Source organism: Adiantum capillus-veneris, chromosome 15, assembly GCF_014529385.1.
Source record: "Adiantum capillus-veneris isolate H3 chromosome 15, ASM1452938v2, whole genome shotgun sequence".
Lineage (NCBI taxonomy): Eukaryota > Viridiplantae > Streptophyta > Polypodiopsida > Polypodiales > Pteridaceae > Adiantum > Adiantum capillus-veneris.
This window is the reverse complement of record NC_140945.1, coordinates 122,493,233-122,518,536: the sequence shown is the minus strand read 5'-3', so window position 1 is coordinate 122,518,536 and position 25,304 is coordinate 122,493,233. Positions and strand designations below refer to the sequence as shown.

The window sequence follows — 25,304 nt, the reverse complement described above, 5'->3', positions numbered from 1 at the left end:
TTGCTAATATGCAGGACAAGATTGAACGGATTCATGAGAAGGAGACTCTCTCAGTCTCTTCTTCTCCAAGCATGACACACAGGATTTGCATGATGATACGCATGATGATTTGAATGATAATGATGAGCATGATGATTTGGATGACAATGACAATCATGATGATTTGCATGATCAAGATGTGATTTCTCACAAGCATGATGATTTGCATAAAGAAGATGTGATTTCTCACAAGCATGATGAGTTGCATGAAGAAGATGTGATTGTTCACAAGAAGGATGATGTGTTAGTTGATACTTTTTCTAGCGAAGCTAACCTCGTTGTAGATTTGATCAGTCATGAAGAACCGATCTTGGCTCTCGAGCCTAAGTCCAAAGCACCCCTTCAGGAAGAACCGATCTTCGCTCTCTAGCCTAGGTCCAAAGAACCCTCACAGGAAGTACTATGTGTTCGCATGATTAGTACGCACGCAGTGTACGAGTGTTTCATTCGTGATCGTTTCCTGTATTTTCGTCAGCATCTTTATGTGATCCCTTTTACTAGACATGACATTGTACGTTGAGCACATTTCCCTCATGAATGAGCACGAATGTATGTGGATTGTTCATGAAAAGCTGAAAAGTATGCATACAAGGAAGTCACATTCCATGTCTCTTCCTTGGCATGACACATTCGTAGAACGAGCACAAGAAATTATGAGCACCAAGCATCGGCATTTCCGTTGTGAATTGCCACATTTGATTGCTTTAGATCATAAGAGAAAGATTCGATCTCATTGTTTGCGTGTGTGTGGTGAATGGTTTAGCACTCCGTCTATTTGTTCATCTACATTGCATGCATAGTCTTTGAGGAAGACACGATTTTTTCCACTCACTTTACATGGAATATGTATGTTCATGGTTTTGTGTTGGAAATGGTTTCAGGAATTTCAACCATGGAGATTCTTGAAGAAGAAAGAAGCATGACTCTCGACAGAGTTGAAGCATTGAAGGAGCCACACAAGACTTTTTGTCGCTTTTGGTGCGGCCCAAAGAAGCAAGCGTTACAGACCTTTATGAAGTTCAAATACCGCACGACCCACACATCAGACTGGGCCGATGAAGAGTCCCTTCCAAGATTCCGGATGTTATTGGCGATCTCCCTCGACGCCATACAGTTCGGTACCAGTACCTCACTTTGAAAAGAAGGGGATGTCACGTGACACATCCAACCCTATGTGTTTGTGGACAAGCTACAGCACGACAAGGGTTCAGTCAGTCCAGTCAGTCTAAATTAGAAGTGATTTGGCACTTTTTGTGAGTCTATTCGTAGACCGTGCATGCCCAGTCACTTAGTGTAGATGCATATCCTCTAGTTGCACACCGAATGATCATAAGTATTCCCATCAGAATCCATCAGAATCCTTCAGGGGAATTTTCCAGTGCATTTAGCCTATTTTACCTATTTTTGACATTTTTCACTTATTATTTTTAAGTGACTTTTGTTGGAAAGTAGGTAGGGCAAATTGAGTAAGTTTGTATATAAGCAAACCTAAACTAGTAGTAAATGGTAGAAGAGGCAACAGGAGCCAAGCTCAGTAGGCAACTTCTCCAATAAGACCTTGGCGGTTTCCCCCACCAAGCAAGAAGAACCTCCCTTAGCGTTTTCTTCATCAGCCATTGCCTAGCGTTTACAAGATGAAGCACCATCGCCATCCACAAGCATCCCCAGCGTTTTGCGTCATCGCCCAAGCTTGCATCAGCCATTGGCGTTTTCATCTCCAAGCTTCACCGTGGGAAACCCAGTAGCCTAGCGTTTTTCCTTCAGCCAAGGATCGCCAGCAGAACGAGCCCCTAGCGTTTTAGAGATTCCAGTCTCACGCGTTTTTGGTCCCCACCTCAGCCGCTACAGATCTCAGCCCTTATAACCTCAGCCTACAGAAATTTCAGCAGTAGAAAAGACCAGCAAGATTCAGCCTAAAGTGTAGCAGATTCAGCCCCGGAAGACCATCTGTTTTCAGCCTAAAGAAACCTCAGTTTTCAGCCCTAAACCTGTAGATTTTCAGCGTCAAAGACCCACAGAAAACAGTCCCCAAATCAGCGTTTTTGGGCTAGTCGTAGATTTCAGCCCATAGCGTTTTTGTACAGCATTAGAAAGATTGCAGATTTTAGCCCTTAGGTCGACTTCGTCATCCCTGTCGTCCTCACATAGTCTAGACTTGCATCAGTCTCATGCATCACCATTGTACCAGATTGTGCAATCATAAGTAGACTACTCTCGCCGACGAGAGTGGGGCCTTCGGAGGAGGGTTTTACAACATCTCTAGTCTCGTATCTCTCTTCTCTCTCTATCTCTCGGTCTCATATGCACAGTGTCCACTCACTTTGTTTGTGATCATAGCACTCTCTCATTAAGAACGGAAGGCTCTTTCATCAAGAAACCATTTTAAACGCACTTAAGATTTTTCGCATTCCAGTGATGGTGGAACAGGTCCCTCCCTTGTAGTGCTGAGGGTCAGGCATCCTTGTGCGTGCAGCTTCAATCAGTCCTTGCCGAGGTTATGAACCTCACATCATCCCATACTGTCTATTTCACGATTAACCCACACGTTTCCTGCGTTTCTCCACAGATCAAACAGTCCTTGCCTGTAAGAACAGGCAACACTACAACTTCATTCCTTTCTACAGTTAACAGTGCCGATGAGCAAATTTTGGGGCAACAACTAAGCAAGCCCGTCAACAGCACTTACGGGCTTAGGTTTTGTAAATAATCACCTTTTTAAAGCCTTTATAATCATGATGCTTAGGTTTCTAAATTATCGCCTTTTTGAAGACTTAATAATCGCGATGGTTGCTGCTATCCTCTAGATATCTTAGCCTTGGAAATAAACCCTTTTTGGAACTTTTGCCTTAGCATTCCTAAACGATTATTAACTTTTTGGGTTAAAAAAAGAGGAGGTCACTACTTGGTTGATAGAGCCTTTGGCCTTCAAGATCCTCAGCGTAACCAAGTGGTGTAAATCCGCGGCACTTGCTAATAGAACTCGACGTTCTGGCGGCAAGTGAGGACATTGTCAAATTTTCACAGATGTTAGCGGCGGGGAAAAGGTCCGAAATGGAGCTAGCTGTGCCAATGGATGTAGGCGGTGGCTCGGTCTTGAGACTGATGCATGACACGGAAATGTCAGGCCCCAGCTCGCCAAAGGTTTCAACCATGAAAGAGGTCAAAATTGTCCCGACTGAAAAAGTTCCCTCTGAGTAAACAGGAGAGACAATGGGCTCAGCGCAAGGGTTCAAATTCGAGGTAAAAACCATCAAAGACGGGGTTCCTCAGGGTCCCATCTGTGTGAATGTAAATAAAACGTCAAGTGCATGGGCTACTTGCAGGCCAGGTATATCGTTTGCTAGCATACTCAAGGGGCCTAACTCTAGGGATTATGGAAAAGGCTGAGCAGAAGGGATGTCAAGTGAAGGAGATATCAAAAACCTGCAGAATGCAAAAGCTAGACTTCAACAAGAGCTCTTGGAAGTCAACAAAATGATTGAGGCCGGCCCTAACAACAACAAAAGAACTTGCTCCCATTCAGAATTCAGTGGGCTGGTAGAAGACAGGTTGGCAGATCGAGCCTTCTCTGCTTTTAAAAAAGTCTTTGCCATAGTAGGTGGAGGTTGCCGAGGCTATTACTGTAGCAATTCCACTAGCACTTATAAAAAAACAGCTAGCTAGACAAGCTAAGCTGACGCTTGTATTTGGGTTCAATGAAAGAATCCCGAACAGGTTTGAGATGATCCAATGGCTTCAGGGCCCTCAAATTCTTGGTCATGGAGGAGCATTTGAAAGTACTTCCTACCTAGCTAAAGGTTTTTGCTCAGTGAGATTCAAAGAGGCCTCCGATGTGGAAAAGATCCTTGACAAAGGGCCCCTAGTATTTAATAGGACTACGGTGTGTGTGGTGCCTTGGGAGCCAGTGTTCGACTCAGCTGAATCTTTGCAAGCGTTTCATCCGGTCTGGGTTGAGTTTGTGGGACTGGCTAGCTGGCTGTGGGATAATCTTAGGATGCTTGCTAGCCAACTGGGCACTCCCTTATTTATACCTAGCAAGAGAGGGTTTGGCAGAACCTCAAACAAGGTTTGTATAGGAATGAATGTGTCTAAAACGCCACCTAAAAGCATGGTTATCAATGTTGGAGCTGGGCTTGTTACCATTCCGCTAAACTTTGGAACATACTTTGGGACATGTTTTAAATGCAACAACTTTGGTCACTTCGCCAAGGATTGCCCCTTAAATTCTAATGGTAATGCAGCTCCGGCAGCACAGGCCCCCAATAAAATGGAATCCCCGATGGGAGGGCTGGAGAAGCAGGGAGACAATAACGAAGGGACAAATACAGGGAAGGATGAAGGAGAGATGGTATGTGAGAAAATGGATACGAAGATGTAGGAAAAGATTGTGGAGGAATCGATTCCCATACAACGAGCTTCTGAAGGTACAGGCAATAATATAGGATCATTACTCCCGCTGCTACCCCCAAATTTATGACAGTGACAACGGCGATGGATGTCCAAGTCCCTGGTCTGAAAAGAGCCAAAAGAGTGAAGGCAGTGGCAAGAGACTCGAAAGTGCTGCAAGTCGTCAGAACACTGGAGGTGAAAGGATCTAATTCATCCTCCACCCCTTCGAAAGGAGGGGGGTTCATTGTCCCTCTGCACAATCCATTTGCAGCACTGCAAGAAAAGAAATCCTCTGACTGGGAACCTCCGGATTCTCCTGAGACCAAGGAGAAGGGGGGGGGGGGGGGGGGGGGAATGATTCGGATGCTGAAGAATTCGTTCCTCTATCCCAATGAACCCCGTATTAATGATGGAGTCCCTCACTATCCAATCTTGGAACGTAAAGGGATTGAAAACCCATAAGAAGAGTACTCTATTCTGGGAGGAAATAAAAAAGGAGAGGACAGTCAACTTTTGGGCCATCCAGGAACACCACCTAGATGCCCATAGCAAGAGAAAGCAGGTGCTAGGAAAGAAACTAGTATTCTATGGAGAAGGAAATAACGGCTTCAGTGGCGTCCTCAGCATTGTAGACAGAGAATTGGAGCCGAAGTTGGTTCTTAACCACCCATCCGGCAGAATCCTGGGGATTAGAATCAGATGGGAAGGGCATCCCCTCACCATTGTGAATGTGTATGGCCCTTGCAATGCAAAAGATAGAGCTAAACTATGGATGCATCTCAGAGATACCCCTATTGAAGGGGAGTGGTTGTTGGTTGGCGATTTTAATATGGTAGAAAAGAGCAGGGATAGAACAAGATCCTCCAGTGTGTTGACTGGCTCAAAAAGGTCTAAATGGCAAAGTTTGTGCGAAAAGTGGGCAATGATCGACTTATTGGAAGTTGGCCCATCAAACAGCACGCTTGGGTTCACCTACACAAGCCTCCAGTACGCCCGCACTGCCTCCAGAATGGACAGATGCTATTGCTCGCACCAAGCTGACTGGATACCGACGTTGATGGAAATGAAGGTAGTCCCAACAACAATCCTCTCAGATCGCATTCCTCTGCACATACATTTTAAGAAGAATAAAGAGGAGGAGCAGGCCCCAAGAGGTGAGAAAAAACTGTTGGTAACAGGGGCGCACCTATTTAAAGACCCTCTTTTTAAGAATCTAACCAAGAAAGCACTGGGTAAGTTAAAAAAAGATGTCGACCTCAACAAACACAATGGGTGGGATGTCTTTGCTCGGAGCATCCAGAAAGCAATCAAAACCTCGGTCCCCCGAATCAAGAAAGCTAGGGAGGATTACCTTTTGCATCTTACAGCGGAGGTACAATTGCTTACCTCTATAAAAGCCAATGGGCATGCTACTGAGATCGAACACAAACGATGGCTTGAAGCCAAATTGAACCTTGCTAATGAGCAGTTAGAAGATATCAAAAAGGCTAGACTTCTCTCTAGGGAGACTTTTCTGCAACCGGAAGCCTCCAATCAAGCTCAGTTTTTTAGGGCTTTAAAAATCAAGAAGAGCCGGCGCCATGTCCGCTCGTTTGATGATGAGAAAGGGACATCAGTTCATAACCAGGATGAAATGGCTGGTCTGATGCTGAGCTATCTCAGTCAAATCATTGGACGGCCGGAGACCCAGCCCCAAGAGGTGGAAGAAGCCAGAGGGACCTTACTTTAGAGTGTCAAGAAGGAAATTCCCCACTCAGAAGCTAATAACTTGGAACGGGCATTTTCCGAAGACGAGTGTTCACTATCATTGCAAGCCCTTGGCAAGAAAAAGTCCCCTGGTTGGGATGGGGTGATTGTGGAATTCTATAGAGAATTTTGGGATGATCTCAAGGCCCCAATCACAAGTTTGGCCAATAAAGCCATGGTCGAAGGGTCGTTGGAGACAAGTGTGAAGAGAGGGCTTATCAAGCCCATCCCAAAACAGATCTGTTGTTCTAAACTGAAACATTGGCGCCCTATAACGATGATGTCGGTGGACTACAAAATTGTAGCTAAAGCAGTGGCCCTCAGACTAGCCCCCTTACTAACCAAGATCATCTCCCCCCATCAACAAGGTTCCATAAAAGGAAGGTCCATTTGCGATAACATCTTGGCAGCAATGGTGGGCATAGAATACGCAACTGTTACAAAGCAGGAGTGCATTCTGCTGCAGTTGGACCTGGACAAGGGCTATGACAGAATAACATGGACATATATAGAAGCCGTCATAGAAGCTCTAGGCTTTGGGCTGCGCCTCTGTCGAATGGTTCACGTAATGGGGGATGGAAGCCAGTCAGAGCTCCTATTCAACGATAGAATTGTGGGCTTTTTTGAGGTCGAAAGGTCTATTAAATAGGGATGCCCTCTGGCCCCCCTACTTTTTTCCATAGGATCACATCCTCTTATCACGACGCTCAAAGCTAGTGCTGAACCAGGGGAGGTGCAAGGCCTTGTTTTACCAAGAAATAGCCAACTCCTGGCAAAAAAATTTGCAGACGATTCTCTCTTCTTCTTGAAGGCATGCCCCCAGGTCATTAGAAAAGCTTTGGAGATTGTACAAATGTTCTCAGTAGCTTCGGGGTCCCAGTGTAATATAGAGAAGTCAAGGATGATTTCCCTATCGGAAAATGACTCATTTGACCCTTCTGTCTGGTCAAGGGAGATTGTTACAAAAGGGAATATCTTTAGACATCTGGGAGCCCCCTTGGGGGTGGATGTAACTCACAAGCAAAGATTCGAGTGGGTGCTTGAAAAAATCAAAACAAAAATGAGTAGGTGGGAGTATACTCTTCTCCCATTCCCAAGTCGGATAAAAGTGATGAATGCCTTTATGATTCCTTATATTGCCTTCACTAGCCCGCTTCTCAAGATAGCTAAGTGTCACTGGAAAGAGTTCTTAAAACCAGTAAAAATATTTTTATGGAAAAATAACACGAAATCTTCCAGGCCATGGCAATGGGCCAGTTGGGAATCAGTTGCTCGGCCGGGGAATCAAGGAGGCCTCGGAATCCTCAACCCTGTGGCCCATGCAGAAGCTTGTTGCACCAAATTTGTTGTTTCCTTGGCTAAACAGGATCAAGTTTGGGTTGTCATGATCAGAGATATGATAGAAGCAGCTAAACTTGGCTCGAAGGGTGGAAAGTGAAGAGGGGTGGAGATTCATGGCAAACTGTTAGCCCCGGCGTGGTCTACCTTAAGACTGGGGGGCAGCTCAGGAGAATTGGTAAGAAAATGCAAGGAGTCTTAAAGTGGGAGGAAGAAGCCAGATACTTCAAGAACTCCATCCTGCATTGGTCCCACTTGCTCTCCAAAGTTGTAGATGTGCCACAAACTCCCTATTGGATTGAGATAGCCAAGAAGCTGAATAATAAGGGTCTGAACCGACTTGAGCACTCTGGGACAATGTCAACAAGAGTTGGAAAACCATTGACCTTATGGTTGCCCAATACCAACTTAATAGCTTGGAGGTCTTGCTTGTCCACAAAGTGATGAAAGAGCTTGACAATCTAGTGATGCCAATCTGTGATTCGGAGTTGGACTGGAACGCTTGGAAATGGCCCGGAAGCAGTCTCTTGTGGAAACCCTATACTAAAAGCATTTATCAGACAATGATACAAAAGAAGAATTGGTCTAGCCCCCTTAACAAGCTATGGAAAAAGCAATGGCCGGAGGAGAGGTAGGAGTATGTAATGGAGAACATATGGAAGCCAAAGGTTCCACAGTACATGAAGGTTTTCTTATGGAAGGTTATTTGGGGTTCTCTACCGACGGGGGTGAAGATTCAGGAGAGAGGGATTGGGTCAGATCGATGCTTGGGGTGCAGGTTAGCTAGTAAAGATCTGGCCCACCTATTCATGGACTGCCCAGCTATAAAAGGCCTCGTAGGGAAAGTATGCAAGTGGGTCCAGAGAACATGGAAAATTAGCTTTTTCAAGACTGATCTATGCCTTGGAGGTAAAAATTCAGGTAGTCCTGCACTCCTCGTCAACACTCAGATCGTCAGATACTTCTTCTTTCATAATGTATGGAAGACAAGGAACCACCATATTTTTGAAGGACGATTTGAGATGGCAAGCTTCGCAGAAATTATACAAGAAAGCAAAGTGCTAATATGGGCACTCGGGCGCAAACATCACTCGGTGGATTGGTCTAGGACTACTTGTGCCTTGTTGTCAGCAGATGGAATGCCTAGGATGGGGGCAAATCTTGGCCATCGGTAAACAAAAGATCTCAGAATGACAAGAGTATGGACCTTGTGTATCAAGGATGTGGAGGCGGGGTGGTAGGGGTGGTTGCCCTGATAGCCGTTGTAATTATGATCCCTGGATGTTGTCATGGCTTAACATGAGCATGACAAAACCTTGTAATTTTTTGGGATGCTCAATACAATCCACTCACAATTGTGAGTTTTGCTATTAAAAAAAAAAAAGAACGAAAAGCTCTACCTTCTGTAAGAACAAAAGGCACCCTTTAGCACAATTCGGAGCACTCATCTTGAGCAAAGTTCAAACATTCATTGCGTTGCACCTAACACCAAAGCACTCCTTCTCGTATATACTCCTTCAAAAACAATCTTCGAAGAGTAGGGTAAATCGTTTTGTCTTCCATCCTTAAGGTCCTATACCAATCCCCAACCTTCCCACTCAAAATCAGGCTTAAAGCATTGCTCTTATGTAGTTCGTTGTGTTCTCTTAGGGAATCGCATATTTGTTCAAATACTTCGATATGCTTTCTAGCATCCCCGTTCCCACTATATTGACATAGGGTCCTTCGTCTTTAGCTCTCTCCGTTGCTCTGCCTTGAGTAAGCTGTTGATTTCCTTTTTTCTAGCTACAAGGATATATCGCTCAACCTCTTGCACTTCGGCAAGGCTTCTACCATCAAGTAATATAACCTCGGAGGGGAATAGCTCTGAAGAGTCAGGGAGTGCAGTGAATGTGATATTCACATGCACACTCTCCAGGAGCATGGGGTCTACATTGGTCATGAATGGTGAATTTACTTCCCCACCCCCTTCATTTACATCGCTAGATCCATGTTCGGAGCGAGTGGCCCTACTAAAAGTCTCTTTCAAGCGGCTAAACACGTTCGGCCCGGACCGTGGGTCCATGACATGCATGTCTTGGCTTGAACTATCGGGATTGGGCGTTAGGTAACCTTCCATGACGTTGTAGCCAGAGGAAGAGTCACTAGATGCAATATGTGGGTCCTAAGTGGTACTACCTTCGGTTCCTGTTGAGATATGAAAGGGGTCAATGGGTAGCCCAATGGAGGGAGACCATGAGAGAGAGAAATGAAATGAAATGAAATGATATATTAACGTCTTCAAAAGGCCAAAATGACCTATGAGACCAAGCTGTTATAGCATAGCGAATCTGATATCATGTCCGGAATCAAATAGAATTGAAACAAAATACAATGTGTAGTACAATGAAAGAAGGGGGGAAGATATGGTGGAGATCCATCCTCATCTGCACTCTGGACGTCGAGAGAGTATGGCTCGAATCCTCTACTGTAGTCTCCGTCGATGTTGTGTAGCTCCTCTCCTCAATCGCGGGCGTCTAGATCTCCCTAGCTCCAATGCTCAATCTATGAGAATGCCAGTAGCGGTAGTAGAGTGCGCGCAGAGCTCTGCAATGGTGTCTGCTCCTCTGGGGGACGAATATCTAGTATAGAGAGAGAGAGAGAGAGAGAGAGAGAGAGAGAGAGAGAGAGAGAGAGAGAGAGACTAAAACAACCAAAAAATACAAGAAACTCTAAAACACAGCAAGAAACGCTTGTGAAACCCTAAAAAATAGAGAAAATCAGCAAAATAAATATTTGAAACCCTAAAAAACAGAGAAAATCTGCTTCAAAATTTCAAAAAACAGCAAAATAAATATTTGGAACCTTAAAAAACAGCAAACAGTACCTGTGTTTATCTTCCAATAAGCTAGGGTCTCTTTGTATTGGTTTGCTTCATGTCTCCAATACTGTGTATAAAACAATGATAAAAGTATGAAGCTCTGCTCCTGATCTCCCCGCTCGCTGCTGATGTTCCCCCTATGCTACGCCATCGCCCCCTCCCCCCCCCCGCGCTGCCCGCCTCCCCTCTCTGCCCCCCCCGCCAGCCCTCGCCGCCCTCCTTGCTGCCCTGCTTGTCCGCGCACTGCCCCACCCTTGCTGTAGCAGCTCGCGACACTGCCGCTGCTCCAGCCCCGCCCGCTACCGCCGCTGCCATCCGCTGACGACCCCCTGTTTTGCAGCCGCTCCCACCATTGCCCCCGCCCACTGCTGCTAGCGCTCCCGCATTAGCCGTCCCCTCCCCTTGCCCCCCCCCCCCGGGGCGCCTACTCGTTTTCCTCACAGTTGCATCCTGCATATCGGTACATACAGCATTAACTCCGTTTTGGGGCAGTGCTTTGCGTGCCAAGTTGCAGATTCCGCCCACCATCCTCTTCTTACGCCACAGCAGTAGACACAGATGGAGGCTCCAGCTTCGCCAGATAGGGACTCGCCTGAAGCCCCCTCGCCCAACCCCGCGGAGCCCACCATTCGACTTGCTCTTTCGCCGACAGAGCAAGCAAGCCTTGCCGTAGAGGTAGAGCGTTTGCAGGCGACTTCGGTCATCTGCAAGGTTCTCGGCACCCGATCTAGCAGAGGAGAGCTGCGAGACCTTCTCCAGGCCCACCTTCTCGCATAGGTGGGCAAGATCTTGGATGTCCAGATTCTCGGACAGGGGTACTACCAAATCGAGTTCGAGACTTCCGAGATGGCCTCCAAGTTCATAGCTATGAGTCCACTGGCCATCCGAGCATCACGCGCCCACTTTCGACAGTGGCGACATGGTTTTGACTCGACTTCGGATGTGCTAGTAGAGGAGGCAGACATCCCCATCTTAGTCTGCTTTTCGGGTTTACGGAGGGAGTACCTTCCACTTCTCTCCAGGATTGGCTCCGCCATCGGGACTGTCCTGGAGACACCTCGTACGGCAGCATCAGTAGCTGCCAAGGCGGCTGGCATCCCTTCAGTTCGAGTTTTGGTCAGAGATACCCACACGCTCCCAAAGGTCATCCTTTTGCCTCGGGTGAGTGGGGGTTGGTTTAGACAGAGTGTGGAGTACTCGGGTCTCCCGAACCAGTGCTTCATTTGCAGATAGATGGGCCACCTAGTGAAGGCCTGTCCACGGAGGAGGCCACGACCTGCACCTCAGCCTCAGCCCTAGCCTGCCAAGGCTGGGCCGTAGCCGCAGCCGCAGCCACAGCCAGCGGCATAGCGCACAGATTCAGAGCCACCCTCCGAGCCTGGGGCTCCAGCAGAGGAGGGGTGACAGCAGGCCCGTGGCCGTCGACGCCAGGGGCCACAGCGACAGCCTGGCACTCAGAGTGGCCCTCAGGTACCTACTCAGCAGCAGTGGGTTCCCACGGGGAACCGCTTTGGTCCTCTTGAGCAGGAGGAGCCCCCTACGCCAGCCTCCACCTCCGCTCACCCTCGCCAGCCGCCCCACCTTCAGAGTTCCCTTCCTCCTCCTCATCCCCCCCCCCCCCGCCCTGTGCTCCCGTCCACTCCCCACCTCGCCCCCCTCCCTCTGTCGCCCCACCCCGCTTCTCTTCTCCTCCGCCCCCCCCCCCCAGCTCCTTCTCCCCCTCCTCCTGCTTCAGTACCACAGTCGACTTAGGAGACTGGTCCCTCGCCGACGGCTAGGAGATCTCTTGGCAGCGCCTTTGCCACGAGTCGCCTAGCGAGAGAGGGTCAGCCCTTCTTGCAGCCCCCTCTACAGATTCAGACATCTTCCCTTGCAGCTATCCCTCGTGGTCTGACGAGCATTGACCTCCGACGCCGTTGGGATTTCTTGGATTACGGGTTCACTCGCTTTCTCGGCGATTCCGCAGCAGACCACGAGGCAGCCTGCTTCAGGGTCCATGCTTTGTTCCTCGCCGCTAGGGGGACAGAGGCCTTGGATTCAGCAGTTGGTTTCTCCTTCCCCCTCTTTGGTAGGACCAGGACAGAGTGGTCCCTCGACTCAGTGGTGGGATGGTTGCATACACAGGTTCTCGAGTTCTCTCACCACATGGGAGAACTTGGACTTACAGATTTGCTGCAGACTTTGTGGCCACTGGCCAAGTTTGCGGTGACACACCCAGACTCAGCAGGATGTAGGCACATTGTGGTGTACTTTTTTGCTGATACGCAGTGTTTTCCTTGCTATGTATACATTCATCAGGACTCCTAGACAGAGGAGGTTGCTTTACGCATGGCTCGCTCTGCTTCGGCTTGGGCTAGGCACTCACTGCAATCTCGCCTATCTAGAGGACGCTCGGATGCGGATTACTCCCCATCCAAGCCAGCCTGGAAGATAGCCCGTCTTGCTGCTGCGGCAACATCTGTTCTCTCTCGCTCCCCATGAGGATTGTCTCGTGGAACGTGCAGGGACTAGGTGGGCCCCAGTTTCAGCGACAGCGGGGCCGATTGCGTAAGGAGCTTCAGCGTTGCCTTGTGGAAGGAGAGATTGATCTCCTTATGCTTTAGGAGCACCATTTGTCTGAGAGCCGCATTCGGCGATGTGGTTAGATTTTGCGTGGACGTTATGATACCTTTTGGTCAGCTGCTTTTGGACCTGGAGGCATCCAGGGTGGGGTATGTATGACTATTGCGGACTCTTTGCAGCAGGCCATTGTGGGCAGAGGGATTATTGTGCCAGGCAAGGCTCAGTGGATTACTATGCAGGTTCAGGGTGGCCCTGTGGGCTTCCTGAACATCTATGCGCCCAATGTGGCGAGTGCTCGTGCAGAGTTTTGGTCACAGATTGTTGAGTCTTTGCCACAGGTTGACCATTGGTGTGTAGGAGGGGACTTCAACATGTTGGAGGACCCTTCTGACAGGATCGGAGGCGGCCATGCTACTGTGCATGGAGTCGAGTTAGCAGCTTGGGAGAGGTTGTGTATGACTTTGAGGGTCTCGGATACATGGCAGCATTCTGGCTTTGTGAGGCCTCCAGAGAGTCTTGCCTTCTCTAGATCGGACCGCAGAGTGGGAGGAGTGAATCTATCGCGGATAGATCGCTTCTACACTAGTGACCACTTCAGTGACTTGGGGGGATCAGTGGGCATCCTGGCAAGGACATCCTTCTCGGACCATGCACCAGTGATCCTCACAGTGGCAGACAGGCAGAGGAGTGGGAGCACGATGCTTCGCATCCCAGAGCGGGTCTTGTTGGAATCAGCACTCAGAAAAAGGGTAGAGGCTCTCTGGACAAAGGGCATGGACAGCCAGGCTCTACCTGCAGACAGAGTGGCCTTAGGCCTAGCTCATCTTAGCCACTTTTGTCTCCAGGAGTCTCTGGCTCGACGGGCTGCAGCGAGAGAGGAGGAGCAGCGTCTCAGACGAGGCATTGCTTCACTACAGAGGATGTAGGAGCAGCATCCAGACAGTCCATGGTTGGAGGAGCAGTTACAGCAGGCTCGACAGGAGCTTGCTTGCACAGAGGAGAGGCGTCATGAGTTTGCCTTTCACCGACACACATCTCAGTGGACTCAGGTGGGTGACAGAGTGACAGCTGCTTTTTTTGAGACAGTGGGACCTCTGCACTCGCATGCCAAGGTCAATCAGTTGAGGAGACCTGATGGGTCAGTTGTTTGTGAGCTCGAGGATATGCGTGCAGTTGCTACTGACTTTTACCGTGAGCTATTGTCACCTGAGCCCCAGTCAGAGCGACAGGATGCATGCAGGGAGCAGGTTTGGGCACAGATGCCTTGTCTTGGGACTGAGGAGATGCGCTAGAGGCTAGAGATGCCTCTTCAGCTTGAGGAGCTGCACACGGCTCTTAGGGCCCTCCCTCGTGGTTGTCTAGGTGAGGATGGGCTGACTCCCAGCTTCTTCTTGGAGTACTGGGACCTGCTTGGCCCAGATCTTTGTAGTGCCTTTCAGTACATTATGCACACAAGAGTGATGCCGGATAGCATGAGTGAGGGCCTGATTTACCTCATTCCAAAGGAGGGTGGCTCCTTGGATGAGATTCGACAGTGGCGCCCCATCACCATCCTCAACTCAGCCTCCAAAATTCTTGCCAAGGCTTTGAGTTTGAGGATTCAGCCACTTTTGGAGAGCCTTATACATGGGACTCAGACAGGTTTTGTCAAGGAACGCAGTATCCTTGACAACATCTTCACTTTCTGGGAGGCTTCTGCCCTGGCACGGCTCCGTGGGGAGGACCTTGTGATTCTTCTTCTCGATTTTGAGAAGGCATACGACAGAGTTGACTGGGACTTTCTAGAGGGCACGCTACGTAGGATGGGCTTCTCAGATGCTTGGATCAGAGGGGTGTCAGCTTTGTACAGACAGGCTCACAGTCAGGTGCTTTTGGCAGGAGGTAGAGGTGAGCGCTTCATGCTCACACGATCGGTCAGACAGGGTTGTCCTCTTGCCCCCTTTCTCTTTCTGTTCTATGCGGAGGCGATGAGCAGATTTTTGGTGTCACAGCAGGTTGGTCTGAGGGTCTTAGCACTCCCTATACGGGGAGATGAGCTTCTGGACGCTGAGTTTGCCGACGACTCAGCCTTGTACTTAGAGGGCCAGGATGTCAATCTATACAGATGTGAGCAGGCTTTGGAGACCTTCTGCTGTGCATCGGGCGCACTGATCAACTGGAGAAAGACAGTGGCTTTCTCGGTTGGCAGTGCTTCTGTGCCAAATTAGATGCCAGGAGAGGGTTTCAGGTGGATTCCTCCAGGGACTGCAGTTCGGTACTTGGGTTGTCAGGTTGGTTTGGACTTGTCCCCCGAGCAGCAGATTGCTCCTCTTCTCCTATCCATCAGGAGAAAGCTGTTACATTTGAGCTCAGCACGACTTTCGCTGGCTGGTAGAGTAGTAGTTGCCAACCAGGTGTTGTTGGCGACTATGTGGTACATCACTTCTTGTTGGATCTTCTCAAGTTCTTGTAGTAGCCAGGTAGAGAGACTGATCAGGAACTTCCTTTGGTCAGGTCGCGACACTCAGATTGCTCGAGCCAAGGTGGCTTGGTCGGTCATCACACTTCCTTGTTCTCAAGGAGGGCTTGGGATCATTGATCCAGCACAGCAGAGCAGAGCCGTTCTTGGGAAGTTCGTCGTCAGAGGACTTCTTCCAGGCGATGAGCCCTGGAAGGAGTTCTTGTTGCAGAGGCTTCGTGCCAGGGTGCCTCAGTCAGGAGGCCCTTGGCAACCTTCGACCAGATGGATCTTTACAGAGTTGTGCCGAGTTGGTTTGAGCAGGAGACTAGAGGACCGATTCGCTGTGAGTTTGCTTCGATCTTGGGAGCTCTTACGGCGTGGCCTAGAGCAGAGACAGCCGACGTGCACGGAGGAACACCTACGGCAGCCCCTCGTCTGGAATCCCATGGTTAGCACTCAGAGAGGCCACTTGGTTGGGAGTCGGCCTCATGTTTCTTGGGGTCCCATGGCAGCAGGTCCAGCGCGCTCTCTAGGTGATTGGCTAGAGTTCACAGGTTTGTCAGAGGAGGTGCAAGCTGTCCAGCTACAGGGCATGAGAGGGGTGCAGAGCATGTGTCGGGACATCTCAGAGTCAGTTCCAGCTGAGTGGCTCACGCCTCTCGAGCCAGTAGCACCCCGGTGGATGGGAGCCTTCACACGACTGGAGGTTCTCATTTCAGTCAGGGCTTGCTCAGAGATTGTCCCAGCCCTGTTCTTCGAGCTTCAGGGTGGGGGACGATTACAGCGAGTTGCAGTAGAGGCCCCGCAGGTAGCAGAGTGCTGTTTCCAGAGGATCCGAGTTGTGAGCATCTGTGGGAGGACTTGCGTCATAGACCCTGACCCAGCAGCTCTTGAGACTGGACACTGGAGGCTATGGGCTTGGGAGTGTTGTCCACTGGCACGAGTACAGTGGGATCCTGGTGAGTGGCTATGGAGGGACCCCTTCTCTTCTGCAGACCGCCCAGGAGTCCCCTTCTTTTAGTACACTGTTCGGCTTGGACGTCATATACTTGCAGCACAGAGAGAGGCCCGCGCCGCTGCAGCATGTCATTTGCAGGAGGAGAGCCTCACAGTCGAGTTCTTGGAAGTTTTTTGGCAGAGGCTGTGGGACTCCAGACAGCCGAGGCGCGTCACTTTGTTCTAGTGGCTGGTTGCACACAGAGCCACAGCAGTGGGAGCTGGCTTGTGCTATAAATAAATAAAAAAACGAAAGGCTCTACCTTCTGTAAGAACAAAAGCCACCCTTGAGCACAGTTCGGAGCACTCATCTTGAGCAAAGTTCAAACATTCATTGCACTGCACCTAACACCAAAGCACTCCTTCTCGTATATACTCCTTCAAAAACAATCTTCTTCTCTTCCATCCTTAAGGTCCTATACCAATCCCCAACCTTCCCACTCAAAATCAGGCTTAAAGCATTGCTCTTATGTAGTTCGTTGTGTTCTCTTAGGGAATCGCATATTTGTTCAAATACTTCGATATGCTTTCTAGCATCCCCGTTCCCACTATATTGACATAGGGTCCTTCATCTTTAGCTCTCTCCGTTGCTCTGCCTTGAGTAAGCTGTTGATTTCCTTTTTTCTAGCTGCAAGGATATATCGCTCAACCTCTTGCACTTCGGCAAGGCTTCTACCATCAAGTAATATAACCTCGGAGGGGAATAGCTCTGAAGAGTCAGGGAGTGCAGTGAATGTAATATTCACATGCACACTCTCCAGGAGCATGGGGTCTACATTGGTCATGAATGGTGAATTTACTTCCCCACCCCCTTCATTTACATCGCTAGATCCATGTTCGGAGTGAGTGGCCCTACTAAAAGTCTCTTTAAAGCGGCTAAACACGTTCGGCCCGGACCGTGGGCCCATGACATGCATGTCTTGGCTTGAACTATCGGGATTGGGCGTTAGGTAACCTTCCATGACGTTGTAGCCAGAGGAAGAGTCACTAGATACAATATGTGGGTCCTGAGTGGTACTACCTTCGGTTCCCGTTGAGATATGAAAGGGGTCAATGGGTAGCCCAATGGAGGGAGACCATGAGAGAGAGAAATGAAATGATATATTAACGTCTTCAAAAGGCCAAAATGACCTATGAGACCAAGCCGTTATAGCATAGCGAATCTGATATCATGTCCGAAATCAAATAGAATTGAAACAAAATACAATGTGTAGTACAATGAAAGAAGGGGGGAAGATATGGTGGAGATCCATCCTCATCTGCACTCTGGACGTCGAGAGAGTATGGCTCGAATCCTCTACTGTAGTCTCCGTCGATGTTGTGTAGCTCCTCTCCTCAATCGCGGGCGTCTAGATCTCCCTAGCTCCAATGCTCAATCTATGAGAATGCCAGTAGCGGTAGTAGAGTGCGCGCAGAGCTCTGCAATGGTGTCTGCTCCTCTGGGGGACGAATATCTAGTATAGAGAGAGAGAGAGAGAGAGAGAGAGAGAGAGAGAGAGAGACTAAAACAACCAAAAAATACAAGAAACTCTAAAACACAGCAAGAAACGCTTGTGAAACCCTAAAAAATAGAGAAAATCAGCAAAATAAATATTTGAAACCCTAAAAAACAGAGAAAATCTGCTTCAAAATTTCAAAAAACAGCAAAATAAATATTTGGAACCTTAAAAAACAGCAAACAATAGTGGCGAAACCCTTAGAAACGGCAAAAAACAGTTTCGAAACCTAAAAAACAGCAAGAAATAGTGACAAAACCCTAAAAAAACAGCAAAAACAATGGCGAAACCGTAAAAAACAGCAAAAACAAGTTTCAAAACCCTATAAACAGAAGAAAACAGCGATGAAACCCTAAAAATAGCCAAAAAGAGGTGAGAAACCCTAAAAACAATGAGAGAGTCCAAACCCATGGAGGGAGAGAGAGAGAGAGAGAGAGAGAGAGTGCAATGCTATTTGTTGTTTGAGTGTGAAGGTGTTTGTTTTAGGTTGGCCATAAGGATTCAACACATCAGGCATTACTTGATTTCAACCGCTTGTGTGCGAGTGAATATGGACACAGTTCTCACTTGGTATATTCCGCCGGTCGTTCAATGCAAAGCTACTTAAAGAAAAGGTCGCCCCCCTCTTGACTCCTGAAGTACTCGTACTATCGGTGGGTACCGAAATACGATTAGGAACATCTTTGGAGGTTGATAAAGTCTGGGCAAAAGAGTTAGACGATGGTTGGAATCGTGATATCATTGTGGAGGAATCTTTGAAGCTCTCTAGCCTTCGATTTCAGGTAATGGTTGGTTCTTGGATAATTACTCGTTGAGGTGGATATGTAGCTGGTACACTATTATGCTTCATAATATCATTCATATATATAAAATATATATATATATATATATATCCAACATTACTTTTTGCAGGGCATTCCTCGTGTACATGCATATATATATATATATATATATATATATATATATATATATATATATATATATATATATATATATATATATATGTCTCTCTTATATGTATGTGCATGTGATTGCCATTCATCTCACAAACACTTTGTAAAGAAATTCATCCAACATTACTTTTTGCAGGGCATTCCTCGTGTACATGCATATCATTCTTGTAAGCCTCCATAGCTGCATACATATCTCTTTCAACCTCCTCCTTCATACTGTTTAATTCAGTCTTGATCATCACATACACTTTCTTGTACATGAATTTATTTTTGGCTTTAGAAAGTTTTGCCGCTGTTAACGAGCCCGACGACATCGTACTTTTTGCATGAAAAGTGTGCTTTGCTTTCTACGGGGTCTGATAAATGTTTTCGTCCTTGAGGTTGATCGACCTATCAGCTGCCCTTAGCTTAAGAAAATTGGGCAGTTGACTGCTTGAGAGAGCTCTTTTTACTTCCTATGGAAAATGTGGATTCTGATTTAACAGCAAGCCCGATCAGAGCTCACATAAAGTGAGCTTTAAGGTGGACAGAGCTAAAGGACAAGACATGCAAGAGACTTTTGCAAAAAGGCTATCAGACAGAGGGGTAACTGATGTTTCAGATTTAAGGTTCTTCTTGTCAATTGTGTCTTCCATTTAATTTTGAATCTTGAATTAAGCTCAGTGACTGTTTCGTAAGTTCACATTAACCACTCCATTTGGGATACAAAACCTGAAGTTCTTATCTATTTTGTTTGTTCTTTTGCCAGCATCGTACAAGCATATCCCCAGTGTGTTAATTTGCACCATGCAGAAGCTTGTTTTTCAGAATAGATTTCTGTTTCCTTCGTTTTTTTGTGTTATACTTTTGGGGAGAGAGAGGGGGGGCGGTGAGTAGTTCCACAAGAAGATTTAAAAATTTTCTCATGTAAGGAAACGGAGTCTTTTTCAGTGTTTTTCATACAATGCATAACATCATGAGCTTCTGCTCGAGAGGCACCGTATACCTAGCTAGGGATGATTGGGGGCAGGGGACCACCGGCCCCCCCACCGGGCCGGCGGTCCCCTGCTCCCAATCGTACCTAGCTAGATATGCGGTGCCTCCCTCACAAAAGCTCATGATGTTGAGGTAAGTCACAATGTGGGAATTATTGTGAGAAATTGTCCAAAACTTATTGTAAATTTGGGCACTGGGCTTCCCTTCAGGATTTTGGCCTTTGCAGTTGGGAAAAAGCCTTATTAAAAGGAAGCTATGATCTGGAAGACGCTTATCTAGGAGGCAAAGGGCTCCGCAATTCATTGAGCAACTCTGGGAATTTCTGTTAGCTTTCAAGGCTTACTGCCTGTGAGTGTCTTTTGCGCATGAAAAGTTTGTGCGGGTTTTCTATTTACTACAAGTACAGTTCTCACAGTTTTGATGTTTTGGACACAGTTCAGGGTGTTTAACTCCTAAAACGTAGGAATTCTGTTGTTGTCAACCAGAGTTAGATCTTTGAGCTTCGCAACAATGCAGTTATCCTTTCATACGCTGAACTTTTCCGTATGCTTTTACTGCTGCAGCTGAGAGTTTAAAGTGCTTTACAGTAGTGGCATAGACTCGGATGTGTTACCTCATAAAGCTGGGAAAGGTCAAGCTCTTGCGTACCTTCTCAAGAAGCTGAGCCAGAATGACATTACACGTAAGAATGTTCTTGTTTGTGGAGACTCTGGAAATGATATAGACCTTGTCACTGTGGAAGGCGTTCATGGTGTCATTGTAAGAGCTTAAATGCCTTAATTTCTGGTAAGCTTCACATTGTTATCATTCACCAGTCAGAAGGCATAGCCGTGATTGATCAGTTTTCATTATTGAAACAAGGTTGCAAATGCACAAGAAGTGCTGATAAGATGGCATCAGCTCCATAGTTCTAATGCAAACATTTTCTGAGCAAGTCGAAGATGTGCAGGGGGCATCATGGAGGCATTGCAATATTTTAGATTTGGACCTCAATTTCTTCTAAAAGACAAAGCGAATCACGAACCTCTTCCACTTTTTGCTGAAAGGTCTGTACCTTTTCCTGCAGCAGTGCACAGGGAGGTCGTTGAATTCAATGAGTTCATGATAAACTGGCTTTTGGGGGAGGTTTCAAACACAGAATTCTCTTTTGCAAGACTTTCTGGAGTAATCGTAAGTGCATCTATGCCCATGCTTCTGCATATCTTAATGCTGTTTTGATCCTCTTAGTTTCCTCCAGTGTATTGGGCTAGCACAGACATGAAATATTTATTTTAGGCTTTATATTTATTTCAGTGGAGCATATTACTAACATATTTTTATGCTCTTATTAAAAGTCTATGGACTAATGTCATTAAGCATGGCGGCTACCCAACTGTAAACTAGGGAACCCTAGTTTACTTTTTACACAAAAGTAAACTAGGGTTCCCTAGTTTACAGTTGTGTAAGAAGGAAGCTAGTGGGGTTTTCAACGGTTTGCTCATTTCTCTGATTAATGTCTCCACAAATTGGAGCTATAAATTACCTTTGCTCCATTTCTTGAGGATCATTGATTAGTCTACAATGGATTGGGTGATGACAAGTGAAGATAGTGCCAGTGTTACAACCAATTCAGAATCGAGCTTCAACAACAATGAAGAGGATGAAGTAGATGCTCAAGGAATACATGTTTGGCGACCAAATCCTCTTGATTTTACATCCTCCATGTACTTCTCCTTTGATAGGGAAACTTACAATGTAATGGTTTTGTCTCTACAAGATGCGATGCCGACAACCCTTGAGGATTTGAAAGGTTGCAAGAGAAGCAATGTACATGATCTCAAGAAGTGGAGACGATTCGAAGACCGGCTTTGCTTGGTGGTAGAGGGTGAGAAATTAGCACTTTGCTTGAAACAGGAACCCAAGTTAAAGATTGCTTGTATTGAGGATTGGGAGGGCCTAGTATTAGCCGCTCATCGCAATGAAGGAAGGGGGGATCATAAAGGAGGTCTTAATGCTACCATGGACACCTTGAAGTTACAATGGTGTATTAATTTGCAACATTTTTCAATACCACGCTCTTATATTAAGGCACTCATTGCATCGTGTGAATGTCAATGTGTCAAGAGTAGGGTTGAATCTTCTTCCCACCAAGGTTTGGATCTCGATAGAGTACCATTGCTTGAAATTTTCACAAACAAAAATGATGTGGACAAGGTTCTAGTAGATCTCATGGTAAAGTACAAGGTTAAGTTAAGAATGGCACGCTCTTAAAAAAAGCGCACATCTTCCAAAGTCAAGGTGGACTACATATGTCATCGTGGAGGCTTTAGTAAGCGAAGAGAAAAGATGACGAGGTTGCGCACAACAAGAAGGTGTGGGTGTCCATTCAAACTACAAGTAGAGCTACATGAAGGATTAGATGATGTTACAATAACCGTCTATCCTCAACATGAAAATCATGTACCCAGATCAAGAAGCGACTTGTATCATTTACCAGTGCATCCATCGGTTATAGAGTGCTGCATTGAAGATTTTTTTGATGTTGGAAGCTCGCGTCATGTTTCTCAAATGTCAATGTCGAAAGAGAAATTACAAATGGAAAAGGCCTCATTGTTGGACCTCACTATCTATAGGTTCTTTATGATACCCAAAGAGATCAGAATGCTATAATATCGAATGCGGATTAAAGGTATGCTTCAATTCATTATTGCGATTCTAGTAAACAAATGCATTTTATGTCACAACCGATGTATTTTTTTGGGTGTAGACCGAGTTAGTAATGATGATTGGACGGCAATGTATATGGAAGCACTATCCCTACAAAATTAACATAAGGTGCCTTTTGTTACATGTGCATATGTTATCCACCTTTATATTAGTATCTTCACTACTTTATGGCTTCATTGAATCAAAGAAAATTGTGTATGTATGTTGTCCATGTCCAACCATATAATCCCAAAGCAAAGGAAGCCAAAGATAGACCATTTATTTTGATTATACAAGATGATTGGATGCTAGACATTTGTGTCCATTTCTCACAAAACAATGCTTGGGCCATTGATAGTACCTTCAAGACAAATGCATATGGTTTGCCTTTATTTGCAGCAGTGTTACCAAATCAATTGGGAGTTGGCATTCCCATTTGTTTCATGCTATGCACCTCCAACTTGGGTGCTCAACACAAAGTTATAGCCTTAAATCTCATGATGTGTTTGATTTTCTCAAGAATAGGAAACATCCGACCAACTGCATTGGTGATTGAAAAATCTCAACAAGAATTAGAAGTCTTGCTTCATGCCATCGACAAAGATCCACAGTGTTGGAGGATAGATGAACATGAGAATTACACTCAAGTTTCTTGTCATGTCTTATTGTGTTGGTTTCATATAAAGAAGGCATGGGTTGAAAATCTTCTTCTTCAGGTATAACACACTTCTTTGATTTTTTGTGTGGGTCTTTTTGTGATTAATGTGCTCATAAATTGTCCTTATCGTCAGTTTCTCAAGGACCAACGTGGGGATATATACATAGGGTTGTGCAATCTTATGCAAAGCGTAACTGAAGGTGAATTTGATGGGCGGTATAAGATGTTATGTCAAAAGTACGACAACCACCTAAACATAATTCGATATCTACAAAATGGTTGGTGCGCTCCAGATTGCACTTGGAGGAAGCGATGGCCAAAGTTTAGGAGATTGTTTATGCATGGTAATGTAGACACCACAAATTTGGTGGAGCGATTGTGGCAATACATAAAATATACACTTTTGGAGGCACGCATTAACCGATCGGTCTTGGAGTTGGTACATGCTCTAGTTGGAGATTCCAAGACAGGAAATAGGATGGGTGGTACTTTGCTAAGGTTTTTTAAGCAAAAACAAGAAATCGGTACTATTTCATATGTTGTTTTTAAAATTGGTACTTTTACATGCTTCTCTTAATGTCTCATTTGCTGGTGTATTGATTTTATGCACTTTCTATGTAGCTAATGCAGGGTGATATGGAGTTCCTGGATCCTCAAAGAAGCACACAACAAAGTGAAAAGAAGGAGAACTACTTATGAAGAGGTTTCAAGATGACCCAACAAGCCTACAAGTAATTGATGAATTGGCGTTGCAATTTAGAATAAAGAGCTCAAACAGTACCAACCATTGGTATTATGTTAATTTGCAAGGCAATTATTGTGATTGTCCAAACTGAAGCTCGGAATGTAAGTATCTATATGACACCCGCTTGATAGTTATGAATCACTTTCCCCATTTGACTGACATAATCCCAATAGTAGACAATGCCCATGACATGACGAGGGATTTCAATGAAGACTAAGCATGTGACACTCCACAACCGGTGGAAGAGGTGTTAACCATGATGGAAGAAATAAGAACTTCTATGGTGTCCATCCAAGAAGACCTCCCCAAGAAAAGCAACAAAGAGATGGGTATTATTTTGCATGAACTTCAATCCATCAGGGACACTTTGGGATCATTGGCATGCTCAAAGAAGATGAAAATGCCAGAACGAGGCCATGTTCATCAAATTCAAGCGCATGTGATGCATGCTTGACTTGGCCATGGCACAAAAGTTGTTCATGACCACAATCATGTCATACCACCCCTAAATCCTTGGCACCAGACATGCATTTTACGAAGAAAACATCAACGTGGTCGTCATCGCGTGTGCTTCAATGGGAGCCCAAGAATTTGGTGTTCCCATTGTTGTTCAAAAACTCTGTTGGTTAGCCCCTCAGTGATTACTTGTCACACATGCCATGCATTATTGCCATTGACAAAAAGGCATTGTCACAACCTCCCTGAATCATGTATTTTGGGAAAAGAAGTCCACGTTTGTGATGGACCCTCTAGTTTTTTTTTAACTATTGTTTCATGTATTTATCCAGATGAAGAAGATGATGAGCGTACCTTAGCTCTATGCAAAAGAGAAACGAAGGAGACAATTAGACTATGTGCCTCTAGCACAAGGATCTTGCTTGTATTCAGGGATCATATACCGTCACAAAGGTCGTTCATTTAGCCATACAGATGCTACATCGAAACTTAACTTGAATTTTGATGTGTCTCTTTTATATTTAGTACTCTTTAAGTTATATCCTTCTTGTGTTATCAACTAGTAATCTAGGGTACCCTAAATTACTTCACTGTCACAGAGCAACCTTTTTTGGGTGTGGAAAGTCCACACCCAAAAAGGTAATCTAGGGTATCCTAGATTACTTCCTTTAGGTAATCTAGGGTACCCTAGATTACTTCACTAACCAGAGAGCAACCTTTTTATGTGTGGAAAGTCCACACAGGTAATCTAGGGTATCCTAGATTACTTCCTTTAGGTAATCTAGGGTACATTACTTCACTAACCAGAGAGCAACCTTTTTATGTGTGGAAAGTGCACAGAGGTAGTCTAGGGTACCCTGGATTATTTCCTTTAGGTAATCTAGGGTACCCTAGATTACTTCACTAACCAGAGAGCAACCTTTTCATGTGCGGAAAGTGCCCACAGGCAAACTAGGGTACCCTAGA

At 46.1% G+C, this 25,304-nt stretch overlaps 2 pseudogenes; both read left to right on the top strand.

Moving 5' to 3' along the window:
* Positions 1 to 18,442: 18,442 nt before the first annotated feature.
* LOC147441414 (sucrose-phosphatase 1-like) lies at positions 18,443 to 21,128 on the top strand (annotated as a pseudogene).
* A 143-nt stretch (positions 21,129 to 21,271) lies between these two features.
* Positions 21,272 to 21,805, top strand: LOC147441413 (uncharacterized; annotated as a pseudogene).
* The last annotated feature ends 3,499 nt before the right edge of the window (positions 21,806 to 25,304 follow it).